The sequence below is a fragment of the Taudactylus pleione genome, unplaced genomic scaffold, assembly GCF_031769625.1.
Source record: "Taudactylus pleione unplaced genomic scaffold, aTauple2 ptg000969l, whole genome shotgun sequence".
NCBI classification, from domain to species: Eukaryota; Metazoa; Chordata; class Amphibia; order Anura; family Myobatrachidae; genus Taudactylus; species Taudactylus pleione.
Genome location: NW_028285370.1, coordinates 2,580,659 through 2,595,907, shown reverse-complemented (window position 1 = coordinate 2,595,907; position 15,249 = coordinate 2,580,659). Strand labels below are relative to the sequence as shown.

Sequence of the window (15,249 nt, the reverse complement as noted above, 5' to 3'; positions counted from 1 at the left end):
GATTTGATTGACAGCATGCCAGGGCGAATCGCAGAGGTCTTGAAAAAGAAGGGTCAACACTGCAAATATTGACTCTTTGCATAAAACTAATGTAATTGTCAATAAAAGCCTTTGACACTTATGAAATGCTTGTAATTTTACTTCAGTATACCATAGTAACATCTGACAAAAAGTTCTAAAAACACTGAAGCAGCAAACTTTGTGAAAACCAATACTTGTGTCATTCTCAAAACTTTTGCCCATGGCTGTTGGTGGAAGTCTACTGGGTCTCTTCAAGAGTCTTGTACATCAATCAGGTCTTGATTATGGAATTCCATAATCTATTAACTCAAGGGGTCTGCGGAAAATTCTCTGGACTATAAACAACAGAAATTAGTGATAACTGCAGAAAACATGTAAGTGTGAAGCTTACAGCAATTTGCATCCTACATAGTCAACAATTTTAAATGCCCTTTAAAGTGGATCAGGTTCATTGCAGTGATGTCCTGTTGCTGATCACTGACATCACTGGCCCCATTGTGATAATGATGTGCATGAGAAGCAACGCCCCCATTTCTACCTAGCCCAAAGACCTCGATGGCCACGGCTTCCGCAGAGGAGGAAACGCCATGGGTCTCCATCCTTACCTCTAGAGCACAGGTTCTCAAACTCGGTCCTCAGGACTCCAAACAGTGCATGTTTTCTAGGTCTCCTCACAAAATCACAAGTAAAATGATTATCTCCACCTGTGGATCTTTTAAAATGTGTCAGTGAGTAATGAGTACACCTGTGCACCTGCTGGGTGACCTGCAAAACATGACCTGTGTGGGGTCTTGAGGACCGAGTTTGAGAACCACTGCTCTATAGCATCTGCAAATGAGCTACAACATACTGTAGATTACTGACATTTTATGGGGCATACACACTAGACAATAAAAGTGAACAATATGACTGATAACGATATCGCGGGTCGTTAACGATATTTGCTGTCGTGCAAATATGCAGGTCAATCTGACGATAGCGGCAAAAAGTGCTTGTTCAGGGATGTGGCAGGATAACGTCACAGAACGATAATATCGTTAACTATATCGTTCAGTGTGTACACCCAATATCTTTCACCAATATCGCCCATACAGCACATCGTCTAGTGTGTATGAGCCTTAAGATCATGTTTTGCACAACACATAGACCTGTACGTTGTAGAATAACAACAGTCATTTATTTTTGGGGATACACTAATTGTGTAAAAATAACATATGGTGAAAACACAGCCAAGTCCGCTTTTATTTTTCCCTGCAATATCCAAATGTGAAAGAGTGTTAATACCAATGTGATAAAAGAAAACAACTATAATTTACTACAAAATAAAAAAATAAGTTATCCCCAGTGGAAGTGATTTATAGAGAAATGGTGATAAATGGCCAGCCGGGTCCAAATTATCCTTAAGGAGTTAAACATCAAACAAGGACTCAACAAGAGCCTCCTTCCACTTATTTGCATATCATGCACAAGAGAGGAGCAAAGGCAAGAAAAGAAGCAGATGTGCCCTTATGCACCTGTGCTTTTTGGCGCTGTATGGCACGAGATGCCTGGCACAAATCTCTGCTATGGGAGACGATTCCCGGACTTTCGTACTTGTACCTGAATTCAGCACCTATATCGTATCGTAGTGGCATACAACGTCGCTCATAGTGTCCCAGGCACTTAGGATTACCATTTTTGTCAGTGCCAGCATCCAGGGTACCCGTGCATTGTGACGCGAATAAAGCACACATTTTGTAAAAAAGGATGTGGAAGGACACACGACGCGGCTTCGATGCAAAGTCCGTGGCGTACCAAACGGGGTTATTGGGCACGATTGAGGGTAGCATCTGTATTGTAAAGGAAAATAAACATAGAAATAAACGTCAAGAACATATTATACCATTTTGTTATTCTCTAATAACTCAGGGAGCTTGAGGCGTTTACCATGGTGACATTAGTTTACAATTATAGTATTGGGGCGCCTATAGTGCAGGCAGCCATTTTGTGGGCATGCTCTGCATGAGTGGACACGTAACACTGTCAATGCAATGCCTGGGAAATAAACACCTGAGAAAAAAGCACCTTCATATCAGAGAAGCAAAAGTTGAATCGTTGTTGTAAAGGTGCTTCAGCCACATCCTTCCTCTAAAAGACTAATGTGTTACCCAGTAACGTGAGGTTTGAGGACACGTTGCAGATTGATCACACGTATGTGCTGGGATAATAGGTAGAAACGCATGAAGATTTGCACATGACACAAGTTTCGCGTGCGCTTTTTTCCAATTCAAATTTGGCTTGTAGTTGCGCATTAAACAGGGCAATGTGTATAATAAAAGCTTAAAAGCAACACCAACAGTGGGAATGACACCATTGTCTCTTATTTGTACGATTATTACGCACTTTCACAGGTTTACTAATGACTTATCGACATCAGTATAAACGGAATGGGTATGAAATCCCAGCAGTCGGGATGTCTACTGTCAATACACCGACAGCGGCATCCCAATGCTCAGGATCCCGACAAGGGTCGGGTAAGTATAGTAACCCTCCTCCTTCTTTCCCTAACCTCTGTTCCTACATCCTAACTCCAGGCGCCAAAAATGTACAAAGGCGCCGCACGCAGCGCCCACTGGCTGAATTCTGACTCCGGCAGCTGAGCTAACTACACAATCTAATACAGCACTTTCCATGCCGTGCTGTGTCACACAGTTGTTCTATGGTCCCTCTTTTGGGGGATGGGAGGCTCAGGCATGCCCCGGCCGTGACCTTTTCAGACGCGGGATGTGACATCATAGGTCACGCCCGCCGGCCGGCCTGACTACACGCAAGCCAGGCGCCTGCCCGCACACTGCCAGAGAGACAGGACAGGGACAGCAGTGAGCTTCCAAACTACCGACAGGTAGGGGCCAATGAATGTCATTTTTTTTTTTTTCTGTGGGGAGCAATATGTATTTTTGTCTGTGGGGGCCAGCCGATTTGATTGTTTTTTTCTGTGGGGGCCAATGTGCAGTACTGTGGGGGCCAATGTATGTGTGTGTTTTTTTTTCTCTGGGGGCCAATGTATGTGTGTGTTTTCTTTTTCTCTGGGGGCCACTATGTTTTTTTTTCTCTGGGGGCCAATGTATGTGTGTTATTTTTATCTGGGAGTATATCACGCAGCCACATCACATACAGTGTGCCATGGGAACTTTAATATGATGTATAGTGTGCCTCAAGTTAAAAATCACTGGTCTAACAGTTGTGCACAGGACACTTTATCAGGATAGTTGGAAACGATTTATGTTGGGGGGGCCTGCTACAATCAGTGAGGGGGAGGGAACACATACATTAAGTCAGTGGCTGAGGAGTTTTATAGGGGATGGAGCCTGCTACAATCAGTTAGGGGGGGTGTGAGTACAGGGCACAGATATATATTGTGGTCAATGAGTGAGGTGTGTAAAAAGGTGTATAAGAGGGAATGAGGGATATGGCGCTATCAGTGAGGGAGGGGGGACATCGATATATAATGCAGTCAGTGAGTAAGATGGGTGTAATGAGTATTGTAGACAAAGGGGGCCTGCTACAATCAGTGAGACTGGAGCACCAATATATGATGCAGTCAGTGAGGGTGTATTAATGAGTATTATAGTGAATGGGGACCTTCTAAAATCATTTGGGGACGACGACCGATTAGAGGTTCCCCATTGCAGAGAAACCACCATTATTTTGTTGCTATTATTTTTATTTTATTAATGGAATATGTCATTTCAATACCTCTCCTAATGTTTGGTTTTATATCCCTTTAATTTAACCATATATGCTGGACACACCTCCTCCCTAAAACACTTGGGGAGGGGGCGCCATAGCAAGCACAAGCTCCAGGCGCACTGGCGACATGCTATGCCTCTGTCTAACACTAACCCTCCCCCCTCCCGTTACCCTCCCCGTTAGTGCCTAAACCTAACCCTCCCCCGTTAGTGCCTAAACCTAATCCTCCCCCCTTAGTGCCTAAACCTAACCCCCCCCCCCCCCCCAGTTGTGCCTAACACCCCCCCGGGGGTACCTAAGTCTACCCTCCTGCTCCCCTGTCCCTAAACCTGTGATGGCTAAACCTAACATCCCCCCCCCCCCCAATTAAAACCTAACAAGACCACTATACTTACATTCGGCATCCCGGCTGATTCCAGCGTCGGCACGTCACCCACTGTCGGTATTCCGGCAACGGTCTTCTAGCCGAGAAGTGGCATTCCGGCTCCGGGATTTCGTCACCCGGGATGCCGCATGTAGGTGTATTAACTACATCCTGTATAAACAGTTGCTGGAATGTACAAAAAAAAGTGAAGTGTGGAGAACCGGCGATGTCTTTTATATAACAAGGGAAGTACAAAGAAAAATACTTATCTTAGATGGTATATTGATCGTATTTTACCTTTGTACCTAGATGTTCTTAAACGTGCTTCTCTTTATATTCAACCGATCAAGATATTCCATATATACATGAAGATACAAATAACATGCAATGTGTAGTATTTCTTACAAAAGATTCTCACTTGTAGCTTCCTCTTCTTTTATCCCCAGCATCTCCTGGCCTCCCCCATGTAGCCATGGCCCTTTCTTATGTCCCTATTTAGAAAATTAAAAATGGGGGGGGATGCTCTCTCTGGCACAGGGCACCAAAAAGTCTAGTTACAGCTCAACCCTTACTGCCCCCACCAGCCCTGTCCCTTACTGCTGTCTCCAGCCCAGACCCTTACTGCCCCCACCAGCCCTGTCCCTTACTGCTGTCTCCAGCCCAGACCCTTGCTGCCCCCACCAGCCCTGTCCCTTACTGCTGTCTCCAGCCCAGACCCTTGCTGCCCCCACCAGCCCTGTCCCTTACTGCTGTCTCCAGCCCAGACCCTTGCTGCCCCCACCAGCCCTGTCCCTTACTGCTGTCTCCAGCCCAGACCCTTACTGCTCTCTCCAACCCAGACCCTTACTGCTCTCTCCAGCCCAGACCCTTATTGCACCCACCAGCCCTGTCCCTTACTGCTCCCATCAGCCCTGCCCCTTACTGCCCCTGCCAGCTATCTTCCTTATTGCCAACAGCCCTGTTCCTTATTGCCCCCACCAGCCCTGTCCCTTACTGCTCCCTCCAGCCCTGTTCCTTATTGCCCCCATCAGCTCTGTCCCTTACTGCCCCCCACCAGCCCTGTTCCTTACTGCCCCCCACTAGCCCTGTTCCTTACTACCCCCCACCAGCTATGCCATTTTGTCGCCCCCCCAGTCTGTGTACCTTCTAATGTAAGTTACATCAGCTGCCACGTGTTGTAGGGGCGGCCCCGCCCACTACATGTTGTGGAAAGTTACTGGGGGGCAGAACCCACCACATGCTACATAAACACCCCCAGGAGGCAGGCAGCATACAGCACCAGCACAGTAATAAAACTACTAATAATAATAGTACCACATACATTATATCCCCAGTACAGCAGCAATGATGAGACACTGCCCTGCACATCATGCATATATATACATACAGAAGAGGCTCCAGCAGATTGCTATGAAATGCATCCCATATACAAAGTACGGCACATACACCCCATAGAAAATCATATATATATATATATATATATATATATATATATATATATATATATATAGCATTTATCCCATATATAACACATATCCCATATATAACATGCATCCCATATATAACATGCATCCCATATATAACATGCATCCCATATATCAGTGCAGTGTGCCAAGTTCTTACGAGTTCTGTCACAGGCATGGTAAATAAGATGAGTTTCCATTGTGCCCCAATTCCAGCACCCAGTGCAGTAACCGCAGAGACCCCCGGGTACTGAGCATCAGCACCCGCACTGACAGACCCCAGCACCCAGTGCAGTAACCGCAGAGATCCCCGGGCACTGCCATATCTCCGGCACACATAGAGGAGGAAGCCCCTTACCATGCTGCGGCCAGACCCGCTCTCCTCTCGGCAGACCCCGGCTCCAGTCTGTAGTGTGTAGCGCTCCTGTCACTGTCACAGCGTTTTCTTAAAGGCAAAGTTGCATCATCCAGCTGGAGAGGGCGGCCCCTAGATTAGGAGTCCTCCCCCTGTGAGCGCTGCTGAGTTTTGGGGAAGGAATGGGGAAGTCGTCACTCCCCTGCTCCGGCACTAGGCTCAACTACTGCACGCAACACTGCCTGGAGACCCCTGCTGTCTGTCTATCATCATCACGTAACCGTTCCTGCACGCAACACTGCCCGGAGACCCGTCCTGTCTATCATCATCGTTAACCGTTCCTGCATCCACAACACGGAGACTCGTCCTGTCTATCATCATGTAACCGTTCCTGCACCCAGCACTCCACGGAGACTCGTCCTGTCTATCATCATCATTAACCGTTCCTGCACACCCAGCACTACCTGGAGACCCGTCCTGTCTATAATCATCTATCATCATCATGAAACCGTTCCTGCACGCAGACTCATCAGATAATATTTCTGCATATATCTGCTCTGTGACACACAAACCTGCTTCTCCACCAGTTCATCCCGATCTTTTAATGTCTCCCAAATCCCTGCACCTTCCCCCAGCCACTGACCCCACCATACCTGCAGGGTCAATACTGCCATGTATGTTACAGGTAATACTATTGCCTTACCTGTAACACTCGGTGCCTGCCTTATCTCAGGTGTGCTTCTCACCTACGAGTATACTGATAATATACCCTTAATGTAGTCAAAATGTTGACATGTTCACAATGTCAGCAGACAGTTTTAGTGTTAGGCTTAGGGCTAGCGCTGAAATGTGCTGAAAACGATATGTCAACATTCGCCATGTCATAATTTCAAATGTCAAAGTAATGTCCATGTCGACATTCAGACCATGTTGACATTCTGCTGTCAATATTCGGAATGTTGACACTCTGTGCCGCACCCGCTGATAATATACTGAGGGGCTGTGTAATGTAGGCCGTGAAGCTGCATAAACTTATGAAGTACCTGAAAAATGATGCAGAGATTTGTGCAGGGCAGGTAGGGAAAATCATTATTGTCTGGACCAGGCACATAACCTCTGGTACACCCCTCCCAATGAATAATCACACACTTGGAGGGACTAAGGGCCCCCATACACTAGTAACAGATTGCCGCAATTCCCTTATCCCTAGACACCGGGGACAGGGCATCGTTGAAATCCAACATGTTGGATTTTCACCGATTTACAGATCATGATCAAAATATGATCGTGATCAGCAAATCTGGGTTTTCTATCATTTAGGCCCCCATTTATTAATGATTGCAATTGCTATGTGATCTGGCATGACATTAACGCCCTGCCAGAATTCAGACAGTGGCTCCGAAAGGAGCCCGGCTCTGCAATATGCCCGGGGGCTGCTGCGCGTGCGCAATCCCGCTAACTGCACATGCACGGCCGCCATTGCTGGGGAGGTTTCCGGAGGAACCCTCCGCCAGCTAATTATGCGCAGTGTAGCCCATAGCCTACAGCGGCTAACACCATCTTCAGATGGCGTTAGCGACTGGAGTCAATATCAGGAATGCATTGCAGGATGTAATTGGCAGCATCGCATCCCTCATAGAAACCTAAAAAAAAAAAAACTTCCAACTTCTTTTTTGCTTTTTTTGTCATAAGTTTATTTTGTAATTTTTACTTTTTTTTTTCCCCCGACATAAATGAAACTGACAGGCCAAATTTAGGCTTTCAGGGCCTGATTCAGCACGGATCGCAATTCCGATCGCATCTGCGTAATCGCACACAGCAAAAATATGCTAATGTCTGCCACCGCTTAGCCAGCATAGAGACGCCCAGTACTGCTTTCTCACATCCGTAATACCTCGCAGTCCTGCGTATACGTCGGTACCATCGGAGAACATCGGCCTGTCACGTTCAATCACAGCAGCTCTGACCTGTCTCAGACATTGCAAGTCTCGTTGTACGCAGTAAGTACTCAGGATGCGTAGGCAATCACAGTGGCTAATTTATACAGATGCATATGCTTGCAGAGTACGCAACAATTGGCCAATCTGCGTACACAGTTGCAATTGCGATCTGTGCTGGGTCAAGCCCTCAGTTCCACTGCGTATGAAACACAGTAGGGATGACCATCATGGTCTCTCTATCGATGGTTCCAATGGTTTGCACCCCTCGACGGGGGAAAAAGCATCGGGTCCATTGGATCTCTGCCATTGATGGCAAAACCATCAACCATCGGTAGTTAACCATCAATATTTGTTAACTACCAATGGTCGATGGCGATCCCTAATACACAGTATAATATTTGCTTCTGTGGTTGTTTAGTGACGGGAAGCATGACTGACATCTATAAACATACCTCTGCCAGATCTCTATACTACGTCCCAGCTGCTAGTGGCATGTCAGACAGATACCATCTTAATGAGAAGACTGCAAGAATTAAAGGTGGAGGGGATACTTGGGCACATTGTAAATGACCAGCTATGGGTTTACATTTTTCTTTTGTAATTTAATGTAAATTAAGAAAGTTATTGTCAATAATAGTTAAAGGATTAAACATGACATGTATTTGTGCTGTATAATATCGGAGAAAGTATTGGAACCAGCAGTTGGGGAACAGTGGGTTGTTTTTACAATAGGGTTTATTTATGTGCCAAGTTTACTTACAGCAATCACCTGACGATCTGCATGTTCCCTAGCAATAAGCAACAATCCACAGCCAACACTATAATCTTAATCAATAAGCATTGTGGGGTTAAAGTAGACTTAGGGGTAGATTTTACCAAAGTTTTAAAAATGTAAAGTGGAGGTGTTGCCCATAGCAACCAATCAGGTTGTAGCTATCATTTCTCTATTGCACAGGCTCTCAAACTCGGTCCTCAGGACCCCAAACAGCAGAGCCTTAGCCAGACATTTTGGTGCCCTGTGCGAGAAAGTTCATTGGTGCCCCCCCCCCACATCTGACTGCCTATATAACAAAGATATATATGTATATACACACACTCATTCAGTCCTGTGTCCACAGACGGAAAAATACAGGCAGCACCGCTCCACTCCTATCCAGCCAGCCCTACCACACATCAGCTCCTCACTGACCTCTGGGAGGGAAACGTCATGACGTCTCCATCTCACCTATCACAATAGGTTGCCTGGAGAAGGGATGTCAGAAGGAGGCGGGGAGGCTGCGGCTGTCTCCCTCCTCTGTGCTGGGCACCGCGGACACGCAGCAGTGGCCGCCCGGCAGAATGAGAGAATTCTATTAATATGAGATGGTGGGCGGTCGGTGTTCCGCCCCCAGCAATGCTGCGCTCTGTGCGGAGACACCGAACGCACCACCCTAGCTATGGCCCTGCCAAACAGTGCATGTTTTCCAGGTCTCCTCACAAAATCACAAGTGAAATAATTAGCTCCACCTACGAATCTTTTAAAATGTGTTAGTGATTAATGAATACACCTGTGCACTTGCTGGGTGACCTGCAAAACATGAACTGTGGGGGGTCCTGAGGACCGTTTGAGAACCACTTCTCTACTGCACAGATTCTCAAGATCGGTCATCAGGACCTCAAACAGTTCATATTTTACCGAACTCCAAACAGAATCACCAGTGAAATAATTAGCTCCACCTGTGGATATTTTAAAATGTCAGTGAGTAATGAGTACACCTATGCACCTGCTGGGTGACCTGAACAACGTGACCTGTTTGGGGTCCTGAGGACCGAGTTTGAAAACCACTTCTCTATTCAAATCTAGATAATGATACACCTAATCTGATTGGTTGCTATGGGCAACAGCACCGCTTTTCTCTTTTAGAAGCCTTATTAAATCTACCCTTAGGGCGTTACCATATTTGCACTTATTTAACTGAACATATGCACGAAAAAATGATTACAAATTCATCAGCGCTATGAGGCTGATTCAGCATTGCAGGTAGAGGCATTTAAGGTGCAGGGGCGGGGACGTTCGCGCTCTCGGAAACAAGGGCGTGTCCATCCCGTTTTCCGGGAGTGGCAAGGCCAGGGGCTGTGCCAGCGGACACAGGCCCTCATTCAGAGCCGTACGCTCTGAGCAGAGCGCACGCTCTGAATGAGGGCCGCCCTCCAGAATTATGGAGCGTCCTCCTGGACGCTCGTATAGCTGTGGGTCACCACCCACAGCCTATACGAGCGTGCAGTTTGATGGCCGCGATGGTCTTGACCATCGCCACTGCGAGCCGGAGCCTGCGGTTGAGTTTTTCAACCGCAAGGCCCGGAGTGATTTTGGCTCTATCAGAGCCAAAATCACTCCCACTGACATCACTAGTGATGTCAGTGGGCCGGCTTCTGACGGTAGGCGTTCCCTTGGGAACGCCCCCGTTAGGGAGGCACGCCCACCAAAGAGGGCGTGCTGTCAATCAACATCGACAGCACGCCCCATTTGATCAGACACAACGAGCGAAGGAAAGTCCTTCGCTCGTCGCGTCTGGCGCATGCGCACAACGGAGCTCCCGCCGTCGTGCGCAGTGCACAACATCGACCCACTTGCGAGCGGACAGCCGCTTGCGAGTGGGTCTGAATCAGGCCCACAATTTCCTGGCCTCGCAAGCCAAGCAGCCTGAGTAAGCTGAGGCTTACTCAGCTGGCCAGCAGCCCAGCGCTGTCCACCTCGCTGGTTGTGCTGGGATCGCAAATGCAGCAGGGGGTGTCATACAGATCCTACATTTGCATATTAACAGGGACGGAATTGCAAAGCTGCCTGCGTGCTGAATCACCCCCTATACGCGTTATTATATTGTTCTTACAACTCCTTGCGCAGGTGGAGCGGCGGAACAAGGGGTTGTGCAAGCATTGGCCAAGTACAGTACAAGGATGTAAAGGCATGTTCTTACATATGTGTCCTATGCAAACCACTACAAGGTGCTCAACCCATTATACAAAGTACTTCTGATTAGCTGACGTCATGATGCCTCCTGCTAATACAAGTACTGTTATGCTGGGTACACACCCGGGTTACATATCCGCCGACCCAGGGATCTGCAGACCGAGCGGCCGATTGGTGAGACAATACACACTTGCCAATCTACCGCTGGATGTGTCTGCGCTGACATCACAATTGGGCGGGCATTTAAATTTCCCCACCCAGTTAAGATGTCAGTCACCGGCGGTTTCTGCAGCAAGTGTACGGGCGGTTGGCGGGTCGCCTGTACGCACAGTCAGGTGTGCAGATATATTTGCAAGATGAAACGGTGTTGGTTGTGTTGCAGGACCAATGCGATATGTCTGTGAGCTACGTGGTTTACACACACCCGCCGATGTACTATGCGATATGTCGTTCGGCGGCTGATGACATATCGCATAGTGTGTATGAATCTTTACTGTCGCTGCTCTAATTTATTTACATTATTCGACTGATATTTGCCTTCAGTCCACATTTTTAAAGGTAAAGATAATGGATGTTTGTTTTTAATTTAATTAGTATTTTCATTTAGTACTTGTGACAGTGTTTACATGGTAAATGCAACTTGTTAATTTTACTGTCCAGACACAGGCATACCGTCTTATGTATTTGACACTTCATTAAAGTATTATATTGGGTATGAATTGTGTACTGTAGCATGGGAAACATTCGGGAAGCCGATGGACGGAATCCCGACCGTCGGCTTCCCGACTTTCTAATCCCGGCAAGGGCTAAATGATAGACATCGAAATCCCGAAGCCTGTCATTTTCCCTACGCCGGGAGCCCGACACCCGGCTTACCGATCAAAGGTAAACCAAGCGACAGGCGCGGACAGCCGCAGGGGGGGGGGTGGGTGGGTTAGGTTTAGGGTTCCTGGGGGGGACTTAAAGTTAGGCACCCCCCCGGGACTTTAGGGTTAGGCTAGGAGAAGGGAGGGTTATGGTTAGGCACCCCCGGGGGGAGGATAGGGTTAGGCACCCCCCGGGGGACTTAAGTGCAGGCAGCGGGGAAGGGGCCGGTGGTATATCATACCGAATCCTGTAGCATTTAGTACTGCCTTGTACATACAGTGCAATTCTCGTCTGTTCGACTATTATACAATGTGCACACGGAGTGACTGATGTTCATAAACCTGACAGACTGGCTCCCGAAATCAGGAGTTCTGTACAATATTTGACGGTCTCGATGAGCCATGCAGTAAATGCAATGTACACAGACATTGTCTGATAAATTGCAAGTGAAAAACATCACTTCAACGGGATGTAGTCAGAATGCCGGCGTTCGAAATGCCGACCGCCAGAATCCCGACACTGAAAGCCCGGCATGGGACTAAAGACAGTCGTCTAAATACCAACGCCTATCATTAGCTCCCACTGCAAAATCCCGACGCCCAGCATACCGAGGTTAGCCGGAGCGTCGCGACCTGTTAGCCGGGGGGAGGGGTAGGTTTAGGCCCCACCCCCTCCTCCTTGGAAAGAGCCACTGGGTCATAGTGTACGGCAGCTACTATGCTCCAGTAAACTGAGGTGGAGCACCAAAGGGGGCGTGCTGTCACTCAACATCGACAGCACGCCCCCTTTGGTACGAGACCCGGAGCGACGGATTGCCCGCCGCTATCCGGGACTTGCGCATGCGCTCTAGGCCACCATCGACCCGGTTGCGAGCGCTCAGCGCTTGTGACCGGGTCTGAATCAGGCCCTGAGTTCGAGAACCTGTGCTCTAAAGGTGCATACACACACAACGATTTTTTTGAACGATTATCGTTAAACGATATCGTTTAACGATAATCGTTTGAAAAAATTGTTCACTTTCTGAGTCAAACGATGAACGATTATTGTTCATGCGCGTTCACGTTTGTAGTTTGTAATTTGTAGTTCAGTCAGACTTGTCAACTCAACGATTTTCATTAAGTTAATATGCTACAATCGTTTGTAGTTCTTAAAAATCGTTCATTACATTTAAATGAACATAGTAAATGAACAACTTTAGTAAACGATTTTAGTTCATTTTTTCAAGGTAGAAAATCGTTTACTAAAATCGTTCATTAACTAAATCGTTGTGTGTGTATGCAGCTTAATGGAGCATACACACGGTCAGATTTGTCAGACTTGTCAGATTTGTCAGATGAACGATTGAACGATTAAACGATTTGAACGATTTGAACGATTTTACCAAAGTTTTGAACGATTTGAACGATTGAACGATTTTTGACTGCATTAAAATGAATGGAATCGTCCAAGTCTGACTGCAAACACATCAGATGTCAGAAATCGTTATCTGACCATCGGGAACGCGCATCGTTGATCGGCCATCGTTCAGGCATGTCAGATATGAACGATTTTCCTTCAGATATGAACGACTGAACGATTTTTAAATCGTTATCGTTCATATCTGAAGGAAAAATCTGACCGTGTGTATGCACCATAAAGCTGCATACACACACAACGATTCAGTTAATGAACGATTTTAGTAAACGATTTTTTCCCTTGAAAAAATGAACTAAAATCGTTTACTAAAGTTGTTTATTTACTAAATGTAATGAACAATTTTTTAGAACTACAAACGATTTTTGCATATTAACTTACTGAAAATCGTTCAGTTGACAAGTCTGACTGAACTACAAATTACAAACTACAAACGTGAACGCGCATGAACGATAATCGTTCATCATTTGACTCAGAAAGTGAACAATTTTTTTAAACGATATCGTTTAATGATAATCGTTCAAAAAATCGTTGTGTGTGTATGCACCTTTACAGATAGCCTTGCCAGAGTCACCCCTGACTGCAAATCATGGACAAAGGCAAACAGCAACTGATGTAAGAAAGGATTGTGCAGGTGGAGGAGGGAGCAGTCCTTTACTTGATACTCCCCGTTCTCATTTGTTCCTGCACAATTACCTACCCAAACCTATCGCCACTAGGAGAGCTGATATATATCATAATTTGTATATTTACTTAATTGTAATTTATTTTGTATAAATATTCGGTAATAAGTATTTGAGGCTAAATTTGGGTTGATAAAAGTAGGAGCCTCCGGACTTTAGCTTGTGGCGGCGATGGTGAGTCGCATCTCAGCTTAGCTCCGCTGCCTGCCCAGCTTGCCTCCTGTATATGGAGAGGTATTAATCCTTCCTGATGCCCAGCAAATATCAGTGGCCCCGCGCTAAATAAAAGTCGTGCCTCGTTCAGTATGGCCGATACACACATTGGAGACACTGCGGGCCTGATTCAGACCCGCTCGCGAGCGCTGAGCGCTCGCAAGCGGGTCGATGTTGGCCAAGTGCGCATGCTCGAGTCCCGAATAACGACGGCCAAGCCGTTGCTATGGGTCTCGCACCAAAGGGGTCGTGCTGTCGATGGTGATTGACAGCACGCCCCCTTTGGTGGGCGTGCCAGGGGCGTGGCTGCCCAGACGGAGGCGTTCCCATGGGAACATCTACCGTCTGGGGCCGGCCCCACTGACATCACTAGTGATGTCAGTGGGAGTGCCTTCGGCTCTGACAGAGCCAAAAGCACTCCAGGGGTTGCAGCAGATGAGACCCTACCACAAGGGTCTCGTCGCAAGCCCGATGGTCGCGATGGTCTTGACCATCGCGACCATCATTTTGGCCGCTCGCTATAGCTGTGGGTGGTCACCCACAGCTATGCGAGCGGCCAGGAGGCCGCTCTTAAATTCAGAGGGACGGCCCTGATTCAGAGCGAGCGCCCTGTCAGAGCATCCGGCTCTGAATCAGGGCCTGTGTCCTATGTCAGCACTGGACTGCAACTCCCTCAGACCTGCCGCTTCCTCCACCATCCAACACCACGGCAGGTACAGTGACTTCCCTTGCTAATGAAGACATAGGGCGGGATGTACTAACACTAAAGTGCGGCCAGGCCTCTGAAAACTGCTGTTTTCGGAGGTTGGATCGCATTCTCCATATGTATCAAGCTCCGGAAAGCTAAACTTTCCAGGACTTGAACCTAATAGGCAACGCCATCTATAGATGGCATTGCCTAATAGAAGCATATGGGCTTCTTTTCAGAGCATTCCCCAAGATGCATCCAATAGGATCACTCCCAGGGTCCCCCGCCGATGGCCGCGCATATGCAGAATGACTCTCGGGTCTTAAACCCAGAAAATCCTCACACTGCAATGGACAACTCTTATTGTAAGAGCTGTCCTTTGTGGTTTTAATCACAAAACTACATACATACAGGGGTGTAACGTGTAGCCATGGCGCCTGGAGCATGTGTCTGCTACCCACCCCCTAAGTGTGCCAGGTAGGGGGCGTGTCCAGCATGTTGGGGCAAATAAAGGGAAATAAAAATAAACAGGGATAGTATCAAACTATGACATAGAGGGCTAG

At 47.2% G+C, this 15,249-nt stretch overlaps 1 protein-coding gene across 5 annotated transcripts in view; it reads right to left on the bottom strand.

Moving 5' to 3' along the window:
• Nucleotides 1-9,311, bottom strand: part of SLC6A9 (solute carrier family 6 member 9) — a 164,810-nt gene extending 155,499 nt beyond the window's left edge. The window contains exon 1 of one of the 5 annotated variants that reach the window (XM_088460671.1): nt 9,098-9,311. The gene's annotated coding sequence lies outside the window, so the exon portion shown is untranslated. Of the gene's footprint in view, nt 1-4,145; nt 4,167-4,519; nt 4,539-5,935; nt 6,087-9,061 lie in introns of those variants that run through there. The other 4 variants (XM_088460670.1, XM_088460669.1, XM_088460672.1 and 1 more) reach the window with 4 other exon arrangements.
• Between the last annotated feature and the right edge of the window lie 5,938 nt (nt 9,312-15,249).